Genomic DNA, 23,130 nt, shown 5'->3' with positions numbered 1-23,130 from the left:
ATCCTCAAGAAAGAGCAAGCTTGCCTGGTGGACATCTGCCATTAACAGGTTATACATTAAGAGAAAGAAATCGCTGTCCAAGAGCAAGAAGGAATGGTTTCTGAATTTTAAGCATTCCCTCCTCAGCTTAAACAAGCAAATAAGACACTTCATAAGGCATTCTAAAGCTAACTATTAATACAAATTAGCCTCCTTTGCTAAGGATAACCATAAGGCCTTCTTTAGCTACGTCAGAAACTTTAAAGGAAAAACCCAGATCTGTGCTTAACTGTTTGTAAATGGCGCCACATATACTGAACCCACAGAAATAGCCAACCTGCTAGCTGACAGGTTCAGGGAAAACGTCTCCCCCCTGTCCCTGCCACGTATCACCCAAAGCATCCCTACCACCTGACCTCCACCTATCTCCAAGGAACAGGTCATAAACGCTCTCTCCAAAGCCAATAACACAGCCTTTATGGGACCTGATAATATCCCAGGCTGCGTTCTAAATGGATTAAAACAGGAACTGGCTGCATCACTGGGTACTCTTTTTAACACAGTCCAGGCACTGGTTTTGTACCTGCTGAATAGAAAACAGCAAGTGTCATCCCATTACATATATGAAGCACCTCCACAGACCCTGCGAACTATAGACCTATAAGTCTGACCAGCCTAATCTGCAAGGCTATGGAAAGAATAATCATGGACCTTATCAACAAAGATATAGGAGATCTCCAAATGCTTAACCTAACCAAGTTTGGCTTTGTTAAAGGGCAGTTCTGCCTCTTGAACTTGGTGGACTTCTTTGAAACAGTCACCAAAGCCATGGATGAAGGCAAAATCATGCATATGGCCTACCTGGAAATGGCCAAGGCCTTTGACATTATTCCCCACTCAGTCATCATTGATAAACTCACCCAGATGGAGGTCAAGCCATATACTGTCAGGTGGGTTGCAAAATGGCTCACCAATAGAATGTACACAGTCAAAATAGGTGAATCTACCTCCACCAGTAGACTTGGAACAGGGGTGTTCCACAGAGATCTGTGCTGGGGCCCCTATTGTTTAGAATCTACTTCTCGGATGTACAAGCTAAAACAAAAGGCCTATGCCTGACAAAATTTATTGATGATGGCAAACTGGGTGCAATCATTGAGTCCTCAAACAATGTTAACATCCTACAAGAGGGATTTATGCAGACAAACAACTGGTGCCAAAGTCATTGGCTAAAACTCAGTGCAAAAAATGCATTATCATCCCCTTTGGCAAGGGTGACATCCCTGCAGTTTACCACATTAATAACAGCACCCTAAGCATGCAATCAGTGGTGAGAGATTTCAGCACACAGGTTAACAGCAATCTTTCCTTTGACCACCATGTCTCCATAGCGGTAAGCAAGGCTTTCTATGTCACCCACCTCATAAGTAAGGGCACACATCCATAACAAAAGACGTTATAACCACCCTGTAATCCTCACTCATCAGGCCAATAATAGGGTACAGTGTTACCTTTGGTATGTACCTTACAAGGCACCTGCAGCAACTGGAAAGATCTCAAAGGTTTCTTACAAAGAAAATTCAGGGTCTTCAGCATATGTCATATGTTGACAGACTGAAATCACTGTCACTATAGTCTGTGTCTTACAGACTACTCGGAGGTGACCTCTTCCTTGCATATAAAGCAGTCTCGATCCTGCTGTAATGGAACTGCTGTATATTCGTAAATAAAATGGTATAAGATGCACTCACTCTAGAGAACTCAACCTGGTATGCGACATCAGCAGGAACTGCTGGAGAGACAGATATGTCTCACAGAAGTTACCTCTCCTCCGGAACAAACTTCTAATTCAGATGAAACAAAGCCCCTTGCTAACTCTATTTAAGTGTAATTAGGATGACTGGATGGGAATCTGCAAATTCACATTGGGAGTTTCTCCTGTGCCCCTCTTGGACACGGGCAGAAGTTGTTGACTTCGTTCCGCTTAATACCTTGATATTCTTGGGAGCAGGGGTTGTACTTGACTAGACTTGTAAGGGCCCTAGGGCCATTAGCTTAGTAACTACCTATGATGTTATGAGTAGAACAACTCAAAAGCTACCAAATTTTAAAAGCCCAACAGGAAATTGGTACTTGGTTGGTAAAACTTCAGTGCTACAGATTTCTCAAAACAGGAAATCAAAGTAGTACATAAAATGCAAAAACAGAATACACACTGTAGAAGGCAAATATAAACAGCTAAAAAAGTAAGTGCGGACACAAAGAAATAAAATAAACAGTACTTCTCTTGCTTATTTTCTGTTTTTAAAACTCTAGCAGAAAGCCAAACAATTGTTTACTTGCAAATGTAGCCCATTCTGCATTGGAAGACCAAGCCAGACTGCACTGTTGTGTATTAAATATCAGTCAAAGAACCAAATAAAAAAACAGCAAAAAACAAGTAAAATCTGAAGCCTAAGTGCACACATATGAATAAAGGCCCTGCATGGCATACACTTACAAAGGTTTGGGATCAAGAAGGACTACTAGTATGTGAACTGTAAAGCAATGTGTGATACATATGGAAACATAACCAAGGTATTCACATAACACCCAGGCAGTTTGTATAATTCACATATGTGGCACATGTGAGCTGCAGGGTGACATTCCACAAAGCCATCTGGTTGGTAAATCCAGGCCTTGTGACTAATTTTAATGCATGTGGTTGCATTTATATTATGTCCAAACGTATTAACTGCCCCCTCTCAAAATGTTGATCCTGTGCTGCAGGTAATGCTGGGCTCCTGCTGGAACCCTGTTTAATGATGCCTGCACTAATCTGGTACATCATTCACCAAGATGCATGGCTGATGTTCCATCTTAATGCCAGTTGACACTCACAGCCGTGATCCCAGTACCACTATTCCCTGCAAGGATACCAAGTACTGCTCTAGCTCTGTTAACCTGCTGTTTTCAGGCACCCAGCCCCATGATTGCTGCCCTCACAGTCACTATTGAATTTGCCTTTGCCTCAGCATAATATAGCATGCCAGTGACATGTGATCATGCCTACCTAAAGCACTGAAGCCATTAAACTCTATTTGCGGCACCTGATCCTGCTAAAGGCTTATCAGCACCCCCTTTCTCCGAAATCTGTTGTTCATGTGTCCTGAGTGCCAGTAGCAGGATATCATTTTTAGCATAGCTGAAATTGTTCAGTCTCTGTCATATACCTGTGAACACAAGAGACATGGTTAAGGATGTCTATGGCTGGAACTGGAAGGAAGACATCTATAGGCATAGCGTTACCTAGGTTTACCACATTATAGATGATGGGGCAGTATCAGTGATATGGCATTTAGTATCAGCAGGGATAGATAGGACCATGCATGGTTGATATATCTGCCACACAGTGGCATATGTGGAACCCCCACAAGGACCATTCCCCATGTTAGGAGGTACAGGTATGTATTTCAGTGTACATTTATCCCAGGTACCATCACTGGGGGTTACACAGAGCAAAACATGTAACTGGATTATCTAGCAACCTCTGCCATACCCCTCAACTGTCCTTGATTTTAACTCAAATTTTACCTGTGTACCTCATAATCCCTTCTAAAACTGGTCACTTTTGGAGAAAAGGTGGTGAATTAAACTTAATAAAAATGACAATAATTAAAGTTGCAGAAACTTATTTCACATCAGAAAATGTATATTAATTCACATTATATTATTCTGCCAATATCTCAAGTTAATATTGCTAGTATTTTAAAAGTGCCCCTGATTGTTCTTGAGTATTTCTGGATTTGTCCCTGATTATGTTGAGATTTTTCACTTATTGTTTGAGGGCTATGCCCTGTGCAGCTCCACAAACTGGTCCCCCTCAACTCAAAGTTGAGGAGAAAAAAAAGGTAAAAGGGTTTCTTAAAGGTGACACAGTTGAAGACTAAGGACAAAAAACCCCCCGAGAAAAGATCTTCTACTCTGCGACAAATGTAAAGAGCAGCTTGCTAAATTAAATCAACATGAAATGAGTGCTTTAGTGCTTCAGCCCAGTGCAATAACGGTATTCTTTTATGAAGCATGATGTCCTGGTGACTTTTATAAAGAGTAGCTGGTACTGTAATCCTGTGCCATTCGCAGCTGCTGATTGTGTGCCTGTGTCAGCTCCCCCTTTGCCCTGCCTAGTTACTGCTCTGACATGAAAAAGCACATGTGACACAGCTATATAGTACTCTTGTGGGGGCATATAGCTGTAGGCGTAATAATGCAGCATTCAAAATGATGGCTTTACATATTCTTTAGACAGGGCATACCATATCCATATGACATGATAACTATGAACAGGTGCAGTCTTTCCTGATATTGTGGGCTACTTTGTTGCCAGTACAATATATGTACACATGGGTCTATATTCGTTCATTGAAATTTATTTTCATCAAACACGTACTCATCTACCCCTATTCAGCAAAAATCACTTCCGCAATTCTTTGAATAATCCAAGGGCAAAGAAATACTTGCCCCTCAACACAACAGACCCACATCTAGCTAAATCGAGCCCACCCCACAATGTAAAGGTCTGCGCCCCCTACATCCCCCTAACTGTATATACCAACTCCGAAATTGCACTACAGTGAAGAAAAGGGAAAAGTTGTGCAGTTGGCCAACTATGTCTTTGCCCTTGGAATATTCAGCGAATCACTGAAGTGGTTTTCGCTGAATAGGGGTCAATGAATATGTGTTTGCTGAAAATAAATTTCAGTGAACTAATATACACCCATACACATAGCACATGCTGGTACACATTCTGTTATTTTCAGAATTATGTAAACAGAATACCTGTATAAAGATGCATATCCTTATGAAGACAGAGAAAGATTGGTTACTACACACTTCTAGAGCACTTGAATGTCATTTCACAACTGCGTATAAGTGCTGAAAATGCTACTCTCCTTCAGAACACTGTTACATATCTCTCCAAAACAGATGTTCAAGATCTAGATGGGTTAACTTATAAAATAATGGCATGTTTTCTAACTGAGTAACTTTATGCCTATGCAGCATGTATCCAAATGAAGCCATTCATGCTGAATGTCCATGAATTACTTTATATTGCTGCCATGTATCTGTGGCATGAAGGGAAGCTTGGTGCTTGTTCATGACTTTCACATCCCTAGACCACAGGAACATACAGGTGAGCTTCATGAGTATGCACATCAAGCTTTTGTGTAGCTGCAATCTGCTCTATCCACTATTCAGAAATCAGATTGTATGCATGACTCATAACTACCATTTTACTCTGTGTTACCAAGCCACCATATTCTGTGAATATTCATACAACAGCTGCCTCTACAAGCACTTAGTAGAGACTACCTGTATAGAGCATAAAGAAGAGGAAAAGGATTTAATATTTCATTCCCAGCTGTTTCAGGAGCACAGCTGTTTCAGGCAGTGCTCCTATGCTAGGGCATTGCACAAGGGTGATGAGTGATATAACCTGACTGGTGTGTCAGTTTCAGCCATGGTCATAACCAGGACAAGGTAAGAGTGTAGCCATAGGTATGATGAACTGCAGCACCAACATTCTACTGATGTCCATGCATGAAAGGCAGAGGTTAGGCAACAGTGCCTTGAATTGCATTGTAAGTGGGCTGCACTGGCATTTTTTAGATATTTGTGAGGGACTATTCTTCCTTCTGTGGTAGGTCTTTGTCTCATTCAGCATACCACAAGTGTGTAGGTTACTGTATGGTACTTCTTTGTATGCTGGAGGTGTTGGTGACATATACAGTAAATTGTCAACTACGTTTGTTGTGATTTCTGGTATTGAGACCTGTTATTTGAAGGGGTTATTCTGTCCACTGTCAGGCTGCCTAAAGTCTACCTGATGTGTCCCTACATGTACCAGGGCCATATTTTTGTATGTGTCTATTGATGTATGTGCAGCAGACAGACACTTGCCTGCTGCCTGGGACATAACTAGGTAAGTAGCAAACATACTTACATTTAAAATATTAAATGATAGCTACTCCTCCCTCTTAAAATCTTTTATCTCAAAGGACTCAGTCTTGTACCCTCAGAAACTCAAAAGCAAACTTTTGAGAAGTAGATGCCAAACAGGAGCAAGCCCAGCATGGAGCCCTGGGGTGCTCCACTGGTGACCTGTCTCACTGATCCTGACTTCTTGGCACCTGTCTATGAGCCAGCTACAATGCAGCATGCAGTTACTACAGTTTAGACCACACACAGAGGGCTACAACACTCAGGTTTGACCACAAATGCAATACCACATTGTAAAAATTGGTACTGCATTAAAGAAAGATTGGGACCAGCTGATTGTACACTCTGCATCCAGAACAGTTGCCCCTCTCAGCCTGCACTAGCTATGCTACTGGACACCGTGTTCTTATCTTTACTGAGCACCACCAGCACCTGGCCCCTGCTAATGGTTGGGGAAGTATGTCTGTGGGGATTTTACCTGGTGGAGGTGGGGGAATGGGAGTGAAGTTTGAGCTAAATTTATCAGCCAGCAGATTTGTTATCTTATGCTGATTGCTGAAGGTAGTACCATTCACCACCAGTTAACCACACTGCTGTGTATTGCTTTTAAGGTTCCTGACATAGCTGAAGAAGGCCTTGTGATTGTCCTTAGCTTTTGAGGCTTTACTGACCTCATAAATGGCCTTGTTTGCCTTAATTAAACTTAGTTTCTCATTTAGTTGCATAAGCACTCATTTTTAAGGGAGTTGCTCTTCCTAATTTTTGCCACAAGTTTTCTTCTTTTATCATATACTCTGTTTAAGTGAGGAGTTCACCATTAAGGTTTAGTGTTTGTTTTGGGTTTATTACTGGTAGGTATGGTAGCCTCTATGCAGCCATTCAAATGTTTGTACAGTTACTCTGTGAATAATTCTGCATAAGTAGCTGTGGTCTCAAGGTTAGGGGGAGCCTTGAATTTTGACAACAGTCACTTAATAGAAAGCAGTTTGCCTTAGAATAGTTCCTAACAGTTACTGATTTAGCTGGGTTTTCTGGGTTGATTTTTACTTCAAAGGAGACAGATTTGTGATCCAACCTCACTGGTGACGTTGTGACATGGAGTGGGGGCTGACGGTGCAATGCTCTCCCATGTTGGTGAGTACCAGAACCAGTGTGCTTGATCCTTTGATTGGAGCATTCAATGTCTGTTCCAGGGTGTTTGTGTTAAAAAAAAGTCTAGGAAGCATTGTGCCTGTGAGTTTGAGGCAGTGTACATTTCACAGTTAATAGAGGGTAGTTAAAGTCATCCATGAACAGGATGTTTGGTTGGATGGTGAGCTCCGCTAGTAGGTTTTTGTAAGAGTCATATGACTCCAGGGATATAGATGGTGACCTGTAGCCAGCCACAATATGGTGAGGGACCTTATCTATGGTGACATGCACATGTATGAGCTCCATGGTATCATCCTGTTTAACCAACCTGGAAGTATGTTTGTTGCTAACATAGAGCAAGACACTTCCACCTTTGGCCCCAGTCTGTGCTGTTATTGGCCTAAATGTTTGGAAGGCACTGTAACCTTGCACTTCTGGAGTACTTTCTATAGCTTTAAACCATGTCTTAGTCACTGCACAGATGCCTACAGTTTCCAGTGTGAGGAGAGCTTGAAGGGTTTGGAGTTTTTTGTTTAGGCTCCTAGCACTGAGCAATAGCACCTTAAGACTTCTTGTGTCACTAGTAGAAGTGAAAAGTGAAAAGCAATAACCAACATTCACACTGGAAATTTTAATTATATATGGCAGCATTTGCTTGTTTTTTCTTTGGCAGGTATACCAGCATCATTGCCTGATGTGGTCCAACTACAGTTGTGGCACAGGCTGTAATGGAGAGCATAGAGGAAAAGGATATATCCTGAGTGAAAACCTCTTGGAGTGGCTTGCTGATTCACACTCCTGGCCACAGCTATCCATAGAGTTGACAGGGGTGGGAATGGCCCATACCACTGGCCACTCTGATCCAGCATCTAGTATGGATTACAGTAATGTATTTTCTAGGCCAGGGTGAAAGATGGCATAATGCTGCTGATAGTCCACCCTGTTCACAACCTAGTGTAAATCCTTCTTTTATTGTATTATGCCTCTTAACCTTTGTGCTACACATCCCCCCATAAACATTTGTCTGCCTTCTGTTTCTTCTCATCCATTCCATATCTCCCCATCCTATTATTATGTGCATATCCACCCCTGTTTGTGCTCCTGTATATGTGTCTGTGCAGACCTACCCCCTTACCTCCAGTTTCTTTCCTTTCACCCTTTCCCTTTTTCTTTCTCTGTCTATAAAGAAAAAGTAGACCCTATCCTCACTAATAATGTTGCCCTTCCTTCCCCCCATCCAGCACACGTCTACATACCGTCCTTCTGTGTGCCTTTCTGTTTGCCACCTTCCCTGTTTTCATACTTCTTTATGCACCGCTTTCCTCTTTTTTCATGCATGTGACAGGTGTCAACATATGTGGACGCCAAAGCACTGGTGTTACAAATAGTGTCACTCTGGCAAGAGATGCACTACCACATCTGCATAGTCTCTATACATTTTGTTTTATTGGAGAAATACTGGTGTGTGAGGTCCCAATTTTTAGTTCTTCTGAGATTCACAAAAAGCAGTGATAAATCACTGTGGATTCAGTCTTGCACTTCTTTGTACTTATTTCATGAATATATTCATTTGTGTATTTGCTGTGTCACTTATATACAAAGAGAGCAGCTAGCTGTACGGAAGCCCTACCATCCTCACTTTTCATATGTAATTAGTGATTACATCACTGTGCAGTGCTACCAAGCTGTGCAAGCTGTGTGCAGATGTATAATGCATCTTTTTAATCCCAGCCTGTACTTCTCGAGATAGTAAGAAAAAATATATATTTTTCAGAATAAGAAGATCAACTGCTAGTCAGAACATGAGGTGAATTTGCAGCCAGAAGTATAACAATGTGTGCCAACAAGCCAGTGGATGCACTAAAATTACTTTTCCTTGTGATATGATTCTGAGCAAAAGCTAGCTGTTCCTCAAGTTACTGAAATACTTCTGTGTTCATGTCACATCCCTCCAGCCTCAAATAAGTATCTTGATGGAGGATTCATGGCTGTGTCTTTGTCGGGCAGAACATACCACTGATGGCCTTTCACCTTGTCTCATTCCTCCTAGGAATGGATGGTAATGACCTCCAGTTATGCAAAAAAAACCCCAATATTTTAATGTTACTAGCAGCTAAAAATCGCACAAAAGTGGAAAACAAAGATTGAGCCAGCTGTAGATGAAATACTGACTATTGTAAAGGAAATAAAAGATAGTGGGAGTAATTTGCATAAAAACTGTGTCCAAAATAATATTGAAATAGATGACTAAAATGAGTCGGTTAGTAAGAAATGAAAAGTGTATGAGTATATTCTAATGCCCAATAGTAAAATAATAGACATATGATGGAAACTGTTTACATAATGCATGGATATGATGAATTAAAGTATTATTGTGATCTTTTATATTATTTATTTTATTTTTTTTTCTTATTAATGTATGTGAGTTCATACTGCAAATCAACAATGTGACAATTCAATAAAGTTGTTGAAAAAAAAAAGCAGCAATATATCTGAAAATAAAGGGCAACATTAACTTGTCTCAGCACTTTAAATGGTACCATCCCTTCTCAGGAGACAGTGACGGCAATCATAAAACATAATGATGACTCACATAAAAGGAGAAATATCACACAGAAACAATGCAATTCAAAACTGTAGAGTAAATAGTGAAACTGGAAATATCATAATCATTCCTGAATTAATAACTGGCATCATTCTGAAAAAGAAATGAACAGTTAAGTGTTGAGTAGAGCTTTACACCTTCTTTGTGTAAGTATGCATTTGGAAAGTTTGAATATATGTTTTACTTATTTAATTTTCCAGAGTTTTCTTTGGAAAATGCATGTTGCATAGACTTTGCAGACGATCTCTTACTTGCACTTAATTTGCATAGTTTCAAATTGCTTGAACCTGAGCACTCTGCGACATAAAATTTAGGTACACATCATCTTAATAAAATGATACAATGCAACAACAGATAATTAAATAAACAAAACCAAAATAAATTAAAGCAAAAAAGCAACACATGACATAATAATAAGAATCTAAATTGAAGCTCTTGTATGGAATTAAGGAACACTATTTTAAGATAATATTTCAAATAATTTCTGAAAAGGGATCTTTTTATACTCAAACACTAGAAGATCTATTCCCACATCCAAAGGTGGGAATGTAAATTATTAACACTCAAGTCTTTATTTACATCACTGCCAAGTAATCAGAAGTTGCATTATAAGTATATGAGTATAGACTTTAAGCTGGCACAACACTTCTGGAAGATGATTAAGTTTATTCATACATGAATCTGCAGGTCTGCATAGAATTATGCTGCTGAAAAAAGGCTTCTGCTACAGCTTGACTTCCTGAATTTTGCAGCTAGCCACTTTGTAACTGCTACTCTCCCTCCCCAAACATCCCCTCTTCAATCTGTCCCACCCTTGTACCTTCATGCATCTATAGTCTCTGGCAATGTATTACAATATCATATTTCCTTCCCTGCAGAATCAATGTTTCATTAGATCATTCTCAAACCATTCTGTCTGCCAGCCACCCATGAAGCTTTTTGTCTGCACTAATGGGCTCCTTTAATTCTGTCTCATTCCTTCCCTTCTATTTTGCTTCTTCCCAATCCTCCCCCATCTTCCATAGTGTACACAGGAAGCTCTTGGAACCATTCTTCATGCAGTGCCTCTCTGCCCCTTTTTACCTCTTTCATCATTTGACCTTGAACACTCTTTATCAGTTTATTTGTCCTTGTTATGTTATGTTTGTCTGTAATGGATATTATGTCCCTGTGCCCAGTGTAATATGAAGATGACTTCACTATCCTTAACATCTACTCTCTCAGCTGTGTCCCTCCTCCTCCTGTTAGCCTCTTGTTCTTTCTTATCTCATTTATCTTGCTAGTCTCCTGCCCACCATGTATCCCAGTATACTGTTAGCTTCCTGTCTATTATGTACCTCAACATCCTGTTAGTTTCCTGCCCATTGTTTACATCAGCATCCTGTTAGCTTCCTGTCTATTATATATTGCTGTATCTTGTTAGCTCTTGCTAGCTTTATCTATATCATGTTTGCCTCCTGTCTACTGTTTACTTCAGCAGACCATTAGTCTATTGTCCACATATATATGTCAGTGTGCTGTTAGCCTCCTTTCCACAATTTACCTCAGTATCCTGTTAACCTCCTGTTCACAATGTATTTCATCCTGCTTTAAGTCTGCTGCTCACTATCCTGTTCACTTCCATGTCATTAGATATCTCTGCATGAACTCTGTTAGTCCTCTGACCACATGTATCTCAGCATCCCACCCCATTAGCCTTCTATCCAGTATGTAACTTTGCAACTTGTTAGCATCCTGTACACTGTTTTCCTCCACATCCTGTTAATCACCGCCTCTTCACCATGAACATCCACATCTTTTTTGTGTCCTGTCCACTTTGTAACTTAACATCTTATTAGCATCCTGTCCATTATGTACCTCAGGATCCTATTGCTCTCCTGTCCACTATGAACCTGGGTATTCTGTTAGTCTCCTGTCCACTGTGTATTTCCACATCATGTTAGACTGTTGTCTGCTATGTACCTCACCATCCTGTTAGCCTCCTGTCCACTATGTACCTCAGTGTCCTGTTAGTCTTCTGTCCAGCTATTTTAAACTGTATTCAGCTTCAGGGTAATTATAATAATTCCTCCACTGTCCTTCTAGGGCCACCCTTAAAGATATGTATGTATGTTGTCCTGGCTTTTGCTATCATTAACAAAAGTATATAACCTTGCTTCTTGTTTGCATTAAACCATTTGCACTTATTTTTCCACCCTTATAGCCATGTCAGACCATGACAACAATCTTGGTGTTGTAAAAAAAATGGTTGTTCTTACACTCTAATCCTAGTATGATATCTGGCCCTAGAGTAACAGGGACTACTACATTTTATCAATGCAGGTTATTTCAAATGACACTTATTTGTGACTTTTACATTGACTGACAACTTTAGCTAGCAGCATAGTCATTGCTGCTAACTAGTGACTACACATTGTAGGTAGCTAAGTGATTTACTTTACTCCATCACTTGGAAGTAAAATTTTAAGGTTCTGGACTGTTCTATGGTTAGGATTAGATTTTCATGGTTAGGGATATAATTTTAAAGTTAGAGTTTTATTGTTAGGATTAGGGATATAGTTTTGGGTTAGGGACAGAGTTTTAGGATTAGAGTTAGGGATGAAGTTATATGGTTAGGGTTACAGTTATAGGGTTAGTGTTTAGGCTTGTGATTTAGTGTTAAAGTTGCAGTTTTAGGGTTAGGGTTAGTGCTACAATTTTAGTGTTATGGTCACGGTCATACTATATGTGTGTTCTGCAGCAATATAGATTTCCACTGTAGATGGCCTTTGCCTTTTCTTCACAGTTGTACAATCATGGAGTTAGTTCATTTAAGTAAGGGAGTAGGGAGAGCCCCCTTGCAAAACATGACTTTGACAAATTGCTTTGTAGTTTCAATGAAATGGCAGTTTTATGTTTAAAATACAGTTTTAATTATTTGGTTTGTTAGGTCTGATGTAGCAGTAACGGATGTTGCTCTGGCAATAATGAACCTGTATAATATATATAGTTAATCACAGTATCAAATCTTAAGTAACTTCAGTGGTTGCTAACTTTTGTTCAAACAGGTCACATCTGACTACCACCTTTTACCTCAAGTCAGTTGATCAGTTTTCCCTTCATCTCATCAGTTAAAACTCTATGTGTGCATCCTTTGACTTCCATACCAGCCTTCTGTATGGTTTAAAGCTTTGATGAAATCTATATGTTCCTTGTCCACAAGAAACCAACCTTTTGTTCACCTCATTGGTAACACATTCATTAAACCACACCAAGGTGAAGAAAGAAGACCACTCATTTGCTTCAGAACTGTCCCACAGATGCTGTTCCAACATGCCAACATGCAGCTCAGGTGGACTTCCTCCTAGTAAGGAAATGGTACTGGTGTAGAATTAGTGATTGCAAAGTCATACCCAGTAAAACAGTTGGACCACAGCATAAACCACTGGTTGCCAAAATCAGCTGCAAGCAATGGTCAGAGAAGGCTCTAAGATCAACAGAGACCAGGCTGAAGAACTGGAAGTTGACAGAAGAGAAAGTACAACAGTTCAAGGAATTACTCAGAGCTCTAGCACCCCAAGAAGAGGAGGAAATAAGTGGAGTTGAAGAAGAATGGCAGCACCTCAAAACAGCATTTATGAGGACTACAGAACAGATATTTGGCTGAGCCAGGTATGGAAATAAGGTACATACAGAAAGCTGGTGGTGGAAGTCATCAAAAGAAAGAAAGAGTGCAGGAAAAAGTGGGAGATAGAAAACATGGACCAGGCTATGAAGGAAGACTGGTTGGCTAACAAAGAATCTAAGAAAGAAGTTGCTATAGCAAAAAAAACAGGGCATCAGAGGCACTCTACAAGCTTCTAGAACGTGAATCAGTAGGAAACACAAAGAAACTATATCTGGTTGCAAGACAAAGGCAAATAGATAAAGAAGATAGTCAGACACCCTTCATAAGGGATGCCAGCAGCCTGCTCACCAGTCCACAGGTGGAAGGAGTACTTCCAGCAGCTTCTGAATGAAGAAAACCCTACAGAAGCTGTACTGCCCCAGAAACAGCCTACAATGAGAGAAGAAGAGGAGCCTACCCTAGAAGAAGTAAGAACAGCACTAAGGAAGATGAAGTCAGGGAAAGCAGCAGGCTCAGATGAGGTCCCAGCAGATGTGAAGATGTTATAAAGATGCTGGGTAAGACAGGGAAGAAATGGCTCTTGCGGGGACTCATAGCAATGTGGAGGGAAAGATGTATACCAAATGACTGAAGCATAAGCATACACTTAAGAGTGTACAAGAACAAAGGGGACATCCACAACTGTGGGCAGTAAAGAGGCATCAAACTCGTGTCACACTGCATGAGAGTTCTGGTGATGGTGACTGATAAACATATATGCAGTATAGAAGAATGTAAGATGGGAGATGAGCAGTTCAGATTCAGATCAGGATGCAGTACAAATGACCTGATGTTTGCAGTGAGACAGATAGTTGTGAAGAAGCTGCAGATGAGGAAACAGTCCAACTGGGCATTCATAGACTTGGAGAAGGCATATGACAAGGTCACCAGAAAGCTTATTTGTGCAGTATGGTTGTGGTTCAAAAGTCACAGAAACATTGATAGAATTAGTGCAGACTATGTGCAAAGACCCAATGACTCAAGTACAAACAGTGTTTGGTCTCACAGAGGGGTTCCCAGTGGGAGTGGTTGAGTCCACTGCTATTCATACTGGCGATGGAATACATTAGCAAACAGGTTAGAGGGGACAGATCAATAAAGTTGTTGTATGCAGACAATGTGGCATTACAGGCAGACTCTGAGCAAGAAGGATATGGCAATGGAATGCAAAACTGAAAGCAGGTGGGATGAAACTGAGTACAGATAAGACAGTTGTAATAGAAGCAAACTGGGAAATGAGAAGAAGCTGAGAATTAAATAGAAGGGAAAACAGTGAAACAGGTTAACAGCTTCAAGTATCTGGGAGGGGTGGTTCAGGAGAAGGGATGTCTGAATGTGGAGATCAAAGCTAGAACCAGAGAGGCTGCAGCCAACTGGCACAGATTGTTAGGTGTAGTGTATGACAAAAGAATGCCAAAGAAGCTGAAAAGTAAGGTGTACAAAACAGTGGTGTGACCAGTACTACTGTATGGTACAGAAAACCGGGCAGTAAAGGCAGAGCAGATGAGAAGGCTAAATGTGATAGAGATTAGGTGCCCGAGAAGGGTGGTAGGAAGCACACTGTGGGACAGACAAAGAAATGAGGACATAAGAGTAGAAGACAAAGTAGCTCCAATTGCAGAAAAGATCAAAGAGAACAGATTATGGTGGTTTGGCCCATGTGCAAAAAAAGGAGAAAACAATATGGTGAAAAAGATTTGGGACAGACATGAAGAAGGTAAGAAGAAATGGGGGCAACCAGCAAAGAGGTGGATGGATTGCATGAGAGAAGATCTGTGACAGTTCAGGTATGAGTGTTGAAGAAGGCAAGACTGTGGAATTAAATCAAGAGAGATGGTGACAGTTAACACAACACCCCAACCCATGTAGAAAAATGGGGAAAAAGGGGGTTGATTATGATGATGAATTCCATGGAATGGATTCATGATTAATATCTCTGACTGTTGACAGTTCTCTTTCTACCTCCAGTCTTGTGAAAGGAAACTGTCATCCTTCAGAGTTATACTGCCACTGCTATTTCTAAGGAAAAGAAAGCTGTCCTGGTTCATCAAAGGCTCACCTACCACCACCACTGACTCTGTAAGCACAGATGAATTTGCACCATTAGCATCTGTACCATATTTTTCTGAACTCAAGTGAATTTCCCTTCAACATCTTCTCTTCACATGCAGCTTTTTATCCTTTTGTATCTAATTATGCCACTATTACTACTATTCCAGGACAGTACCTTCACCCGGCATCATTTTCAAGTACCATGCAGAAAACTTCATATTTATTTGTTATATTTCCTAATGTCTAGCATTATTAACATTTATCACAGTTTTTTAATATTCCAAAGCCTTATCAGATCATCAGGAACTGTGACACGAACAGTTTAATCACAACTGCTAGCCTTTTCTGTTTTGAAGTGTGCAGGGATTTCATTCGTTCCTCAAGTTCTTAAGCAGCAAAGGAATCTCTCGGTGGTCACCCTTGTCAAGATACAGTGCTGCAGACAAAGGGTAAGTATTGGAGGACAGGAATGTGTATGTCCTCCACTACTTACCCTTTGTCTGCAGCACCGTATCTTGACAAGGGCGACCACCGAGAGAATTCTTGCACTAAGAACTTGAGAGGAACGGTCTGGAATGAAATCCCTGTCACAGTTCCTGGATTTGGGTGCTTTCTTTTTGGTTATTAGTGAACATTTGGCACCTGCCTTTCTTTCTGCTTATCAGATCATCCCTTATTCTTCAATGTTTTTGAAGAATTTCTGCTTTCAGATTTGCACTATGCAGACTGTATGTTTATAAAAGCCATCTTAGCCTGCCAGATGACCTTTGCCATTTTTTTCCTGTCTTCCTCAAATACTTCCTCAACCTCCTCTATCATTTATCTTTTTATTCCTAAATGCCTTCCATTGTTCACTTATTAATGGCTACTCTGTACCTCAATCATTACTGTGCCTTTGAGTATGGGAATAAACCCTTAATTACTGTTCAGGTGACAAAAGTTTAAATAGTGGCTCAGGTGCATGACTGAGCAGGCAGGGAGGATGATAACACCCATTGTAGGATGGGTAGAGAGGCAGCACGTGCTTAGGGCATATGCTTTCTATTTGATTACCCTGATGGAGACTAGGGAAACAACAACATGGTGTCTCCTGTGGATGAGTGAGCAGGGCAGTCCTGCTAATGTCAATTTCTTCTGGAAGTGAGGGGTGGTGCAGTACAGATACCAGTGGGTGGTGTTGAAACACCCTGATGGCTATCTACATGATGGCTGGCTCTTCTCAGATGACCCTCATCTCTGGTGATGATGGAGAGAGAGAACTGGATAATCAGTTAAGAGGGGATGATGATCTGCAGGCAGAGGAGGCAAAGAGAAGCAAAAAAATCTTTACACAAGCTAGTTATATTTTCCTGTCTATTCTTTTACTTTCTGTTGATATAGGACATCCTTCCCTTCATTCTTCATTACTAATTTCACTGCTCCTGTGCCTTCAAAATTATGATGAAGAAATACCCAGTGGAACTTTTGGGTGTTTTTAATCAACAATGGTATGATCAGTGCTGCCGACTGACAATCTCATCTCAATCTCTGTCATGCCTTCTGCATTATTAACCCTTTCCTAATTGTTATGCTTTTCCTAAATGGAGATAGAGGAGAAACCACTATACCCCACACTTCATTTACATACTGGTACCATCCACAAGTTCAGGAAAGTTTCAAAAAAGTTTTTGCACTTGATAAAATGATTTTGAGTAAAAAGAAGTCTTGCTCCAGATGAATGTATTAACTGTTTTATGGACCAGCAGTGCCAAATACAGTGCTTTTGGCATTAGCTTCATGTCCCTTTTTCCCATTTTGCTCATGGGATTGGAGTGTCACATCAACAGTGAATACCACCTAGAGCTGATGTTCATACTGCCGGGTGGCTGGTCCTGCCATGGTCATTCTTCCATACCACACACATGTGTAGTCACACCTAAGCCAATTTAGAGATTTAGAGTATATACATATATAGATAGACAGATAGACAGACAGACAGATAGATATAGCTGTGTGTGTGTGTGTGTGTGTGTGTGTGTGTGTGTGTATGAGGGTCTATATATATATATAAGCTCAAAATACTGAAATCACGAAAGGATAGTGAAGGATCGGAAGATCGCAACCCCAGAAGAGCGGAATTTAAAATCTCAAATGCGGGAGATTTTGAATTAGCTGCTCTGGTGTTGTGCTGTGTTCATGGATTCAGGTAAGTGTTTATGTTTAAGGGTGATGGGTAGGGGCTGTAGTGTTTGTTAGTGTGTGTTGTTACTGTGATGTGTGTGTGCGAGAGGAATGTAGTTTGTGTGGTGGTGTTTCTTGTGTGTGTGTATGTAGTGCAACCTTGGAGTTAGAATATTTAAGTAAGGGGTTGGTGTGGGGGGCTGTGCCCCCCACATGGGGGTGCAGGGGGCTTGCCCCCTACATATAATAAGGATAGGTGTGTGTGCTTGTTTAGTTGTGTGCGTGTGTGTTGTATTGATGTTTTAAAGTGTTGGGAGTTTGAATTTCGTGGTTTTGTGGTTTCGGGATTTAGGCTTTTGCGGTTTTGTGGTTTCGGGTATTTGGATTTTCCACTTTATGGGCTCGAGATTCTGAAATTCGAAATTTATATATATATATGTGAGTAGCTAGATACACACACACACACACACACACACACACTCATGTATATATATATATATATATATATATATATATATATATATATATATATATATATGTTTATATATATATATATATATATATATATATATATATATGTATGTATATGTATAAATATATATATCTATAAATATATATATATGGGTCTACTGTATATAATAAAAAACTCACTTTTTCGAAAATAAACAGTAGACCCACGGTTACGCGAAAGTGCACTTCACCGAAAGTGCACTTTCGCGAACACCACTTGAGCGAATGGTTACAGAGCTTAGGGTTAGGGCTTGGGTTAAGGATAGTGGATAGCTAGTAGGGCTACCCACTATCCTTAACCCAAGCCCTAACCCTAAGATCCATGACTACCACACCACAGTGGAGGAAATTGTATGTCCTCCACAGTGCAGTAGTCACGGACCTATGTCCTCCACTGTGGTGCAGTAGTCACGAGCCTTAGGGCTAGGGCTTGGGTTAAGGATAGTGGATACCTAGCAGGGCTATCCACTGTCCTTAACCCAAGCCCTAACCCTAAGGTCCATGACTACTGCACCACAGTGGAGGACATTGCCCATTTCTTCTAGTGGTGTTCACGAAAGTGCACGTTCGCGTTAGTGGGCATCTACTACCAGATTTCGAAATAGTGTAATTTCGATCTCCGGTAGTAGACCCATATATATATATATATATATATATATATATATAAATATATGTATATACGTGGGTCTACCTTGTTTTATTGTAGTTTCAAAACTTTGACACCCATATGGCTGAGACCATATGATCGAAGTTTTGAAACTCTGAGCACTGTGAATTGAGATCGCAGTACAGAGCAAAACAAGAGATTTACCATTTTCCTCACTGTAGTGCGATCGCAGAGTTGATATATTTAAGTAGCAGGGGTGTGGGGGGTGCAGTGGGGCTTGCCCCCCCTGCAAAAATGTAAAGGCAAAGTTTTTTGTTTTTGTTTTGTGGTTGTGTTGTGTTTTCGACATTTCAAAGTTTCGATCATATGGTCTCTGCCATATGGGTTTCGACATTTTGAAACTTCGATAAAGCAACATAGACCCATATATATATATATATATATATATATATATATATATATATATATATATATATATATGTATATAGTAAGTCACTTACAATGAGAGAAAGTCTTTTGGAATCAGACCGTGAGTCTCATATTGGAATTTGAAGAGTCTTTGCCTACAAGAAATATTATGGAAAGTTATGTGTATGCTTTGTGTATTTCTGAACATTTTACATTTACATAGTATGCTTTTAGAACTTGTTGATTTTTGAAAATGAAGTCAAACTTATGTTTTTTGAAACACCTGTGTGTAGATGTTGTGTTACTGGTCACAGGGTTCTCACTTATGCATGATAACCTCTGTGTATAGATGTTGTGGTACTGGTCACAGGGTTCTCAGTTATTCAGGATAACATCTCTGTGCAGATGTTGTGGTACTGGTCACAGGGTTCTCAGTTATGCATGATATGCTGCATAATACTGGACATTGCCTAAAAGTATTTAGAGGCAGTTAAGTTGTAAAGCATCAAAGCTGTGATTGCTTCAGTGGGGAAACGTATGAGTGAAAGATTATGAAAAGTACTAGACAGAATATACTTAGCCTTACACTTCATGCTGCATCGGTTCTGGTAAAAGGCTCCTCAGTCAGGGATGGAAACTCATTCTGTCAGGAGTTGTCCCATTAAAGAGCCCCCGGATATGTGTGTGGATACTCTGTGAACTTACCAGGATGCTGTACAGTTGGAGCTGTATTAGTAAACAAGAGGTTGCTTTAGTAAATAAGTTGGAGATGGGAAAACTCTGTTGTTTGTGCATATGTATCAGACAGCTATTTATAATATTCAAACTTGTTATAGACAGTGGAAATAATGCTTTAGACTATTGGTTTATTCTGAAGTTCTTGCTGAAGATACTTGAATGCCTTGCTTGATATTTACCTGAATAGAGCATTGCTTTTTGACTTGTTTCCAAGTCATGAATTGTCTATATGAACACCATTTTCAAACATAAGGCTTCTCATTAATGTACTGGGTATCAGAGAACTTTGGGCCAACTGTTCAATGACTGACTTTCTAGTCATGTCATCAGGCCTAAAATTACATGTACAGATATGCAGGAGAAGAGAGGTCACTGAGCTACCAGCTGGTCAGTGGCCAAGATATTGGCTGGAAAGACGTATGAAAGCTAAACATGTAGAAAGGCTGCCCTGGTAATACCTAGTAGATGTTTCTGTACTAGATTACTTCCATCTTACTCATCTGAAAGGATGTTTATTATACACCGGAGAAGGTGGAGGTGTAGAGTTTGAACATATCATTTTCAAGATCTCATTACTGTGTCACCTGCAAGGGTTTGTAGCAAATGATGTCCAGTAGTTTTCTTGACCATAATTCTACAGCATAGTCATGGATACCAGCAAGGAGTGTTGTCCTCAAAGTAAAGAATAAGACTGCCCATGTAATTCCAACAAGGGAATTCTAGATTTAACCAATAGTTACAGACAATACAGGAAGTCAGTAGCTATAGAAGTAACTGAAGTAAAAGGCTGGGTTTGAGATGAGTTGTTGAAATCTAGGATAATGAACTTTTGATGGCTTTATAATGTTTTTGGCAAATCATCTAGTTACTTAGGATGGGAGCATAAATGTGGAGAAATGTTGACCTCAACTGAGGGCACTGCCAGGTGGCGGAAGGAGCACTTGAACCTGGGGAACATATCCTTCTTTCAGGAAGCAAATCAAGAAGCTGCTGTAAGGAATTAGTGCATTTCTTTGGATGAAGTAAGTAAGCAGTTCAGAAGGGAAAAGCTGCATGGTGGATGAGATTTAGCCATAATGTTGAAGGTGCTGGGTACTGCTAAGGTGTCCTAGTTATAAATTAATCTTAGAATATTAGAACTAGTATTGACCTACATTTTTTTAGTGTTTGACGGCAACATTTACTTGCAAACCTCAGGTGTCGCCATGGGCTCCCCATGTGGGGGTGCCTTTGCGAATTGCATCATGGCACACTGGGAAGATTCATTGCTTTTTAAAGAACCATTATTTAAAACCAACGTCGCCTGGTATACTAGATACCAGGACGACATGTTTATACTATGGAAAGGTTCAATGGAAGCTGCTACAACATTTATTTCTAGAATTTCCGAGTTAACAGAATTTCTTGAATTCACATATGACATTCAATATTCTAAGATTAATTTTCTTGACATTATGTTACAGAAAGATAGTTCTAACTGTAGATATAAAAGTGTCATATATAGGAAACCGACATATTCGAATGCCTTTTTGCACTTTAGCAGTTGTCATCCTTACCATCAGAAAAAAGCAATAGTCAAGGGGCAGATGGTAAGAGCAGCTAGGATGACAACTGACATAAGTGACTTTATTGAAGAATGCAACAACTTGTCCTCCATGTTTACTAACAGAGGCTATCCTGACTCTTTGATTGTTGAGGTTTAGTCTGAGGTTATGCATAAACGTGAAATGGGTCATTTTAAACCGATTTTATCTGATCAAAGTGGAGATTATAATACTGTGTCTGACAACTGCAGAACAGTAGCAAATACTGTAAATACCTCAGAATTTAGAACCAGTTTCTTATGTACCTTTAATTTAGATCATGTACTTATTAGAAATATCCTGTATAAAAACTGGGCGTTAATCTTAGAGGATAAAGAGCTACTTATTAAGTTTGGGCCAAAACCCAAAATAACATATAGGCGTGGCATTAATCTGAAAACATTGCTAGAAAGTAGGGGATGTAACATTAATACAAACAAAAAATGTTGTGGGATGACAAAATGTGGTGCTTGTCGCCAATGCAGTTTTATCAATGTTGGTGCTAATGTTACCATAAATGACAGGATTTACAAAATTATTGGGAATTTTAATTGTGACACCAAATCAGTTGTTTATGTTGCTAACTGCCAAAAATGTGCAGCTTTCTACATTGGTAAAACGGAGCGAAAGTTAAAACAGCGCATTTACGAACATACATATGCCATTTCCAAAAAAGACCTAACTAATGCTCTAGCACGACATATTGGTGAATACTCTGATCATAATTTTAAATTTATGGTTTTGAAGCATATAAATGAGGATATTAGAGCAGGACCTTGGCAGATACTGTTAGAAAATGAAGAACTTTTTTGGCAGATTAGAACTGCAGCACATTTATTTCCTGGTCTTAATGAATACACATCTATTCATTGTGTGTTAAAACATATTGCACTAAGAAGATAGTAATATGAAAAATTACTTATTTTAGTTTAAAACTTATATATTGAAGTAGGGTTGTTATGGTTGTGCTTGTATATATACAGATATTTTTATATTTATATAATGGTCTTTGTATTGCTTTTTATAGTTTATTTTTATAGGAAAAGATTTTTATAGATGTTATGTTACTTTAAAGATGTAATTGCAATTAAGTTCATAATTATGTTATTAGGCTAAAGTATATATAGCCTTGATTTTAAAATGGAGTTTGTCTGAAGAAGGAAAGCTATTTGGTTTTCCGAAAGTGCTTACAATAAATTTGGTTAAGTAGTTAAAGCAAAGTTGCACAGTTAGGCAGTGGAGGTTGAGGCAATCAGGATCTAAGTATAGTCTCCAGAAGCCTTCCCAGTCATCTTCCACTAGAATGTTATTTTTATAATAAAAAGTCTTAAATAGCTTCTATGATATTCACCCACATAAATATATAGCACATTAAGGCTTATTTGGGCATAACTGTAAAGTTCAATTATACTTGTTCATGTATAAGATTTGTGCACGACTTCATTTCAAGGGGAAAATGCAGTATATAGCCATAACATAACTAGACTGATTTTGCATAATTTCAGAATGAAAAGTCATAGGTTCATAGGTTCATAGGTTCATACTAGGCTATCTGCCCTGGGGCAATTATAAGCCTAGCCCGATTCTGTATGGCTTACGCCACCCCTTGATTTGAGTATACTGTGCCCTTTTTAAGGTTTAGTTTACTGTGCCTCTGTCTAATAGTGACACGGGAGTAATCCCTGGGACAAACCTACGATCTCCCATCCACCTATCGAGATTCTTCTTGAAG

Source organism: Protopterus annectens, chromosome 10.part0 (assembly GCF_019279795.1).
Source record: "Protopterus annectens isolate FY-2018-M chromosome 10.part0, PAN1.0, whole genome shotgun sequence".
In the NCBI taxonomy this organism is placed as follows: Eukaryota; Metazoa; Chordata; order Ceratodontiformes; family Protopteridae; genus Protopterus; species Protopterus annectens.
Note: the sequence above shows the minus strand (reverse complement) of the source record.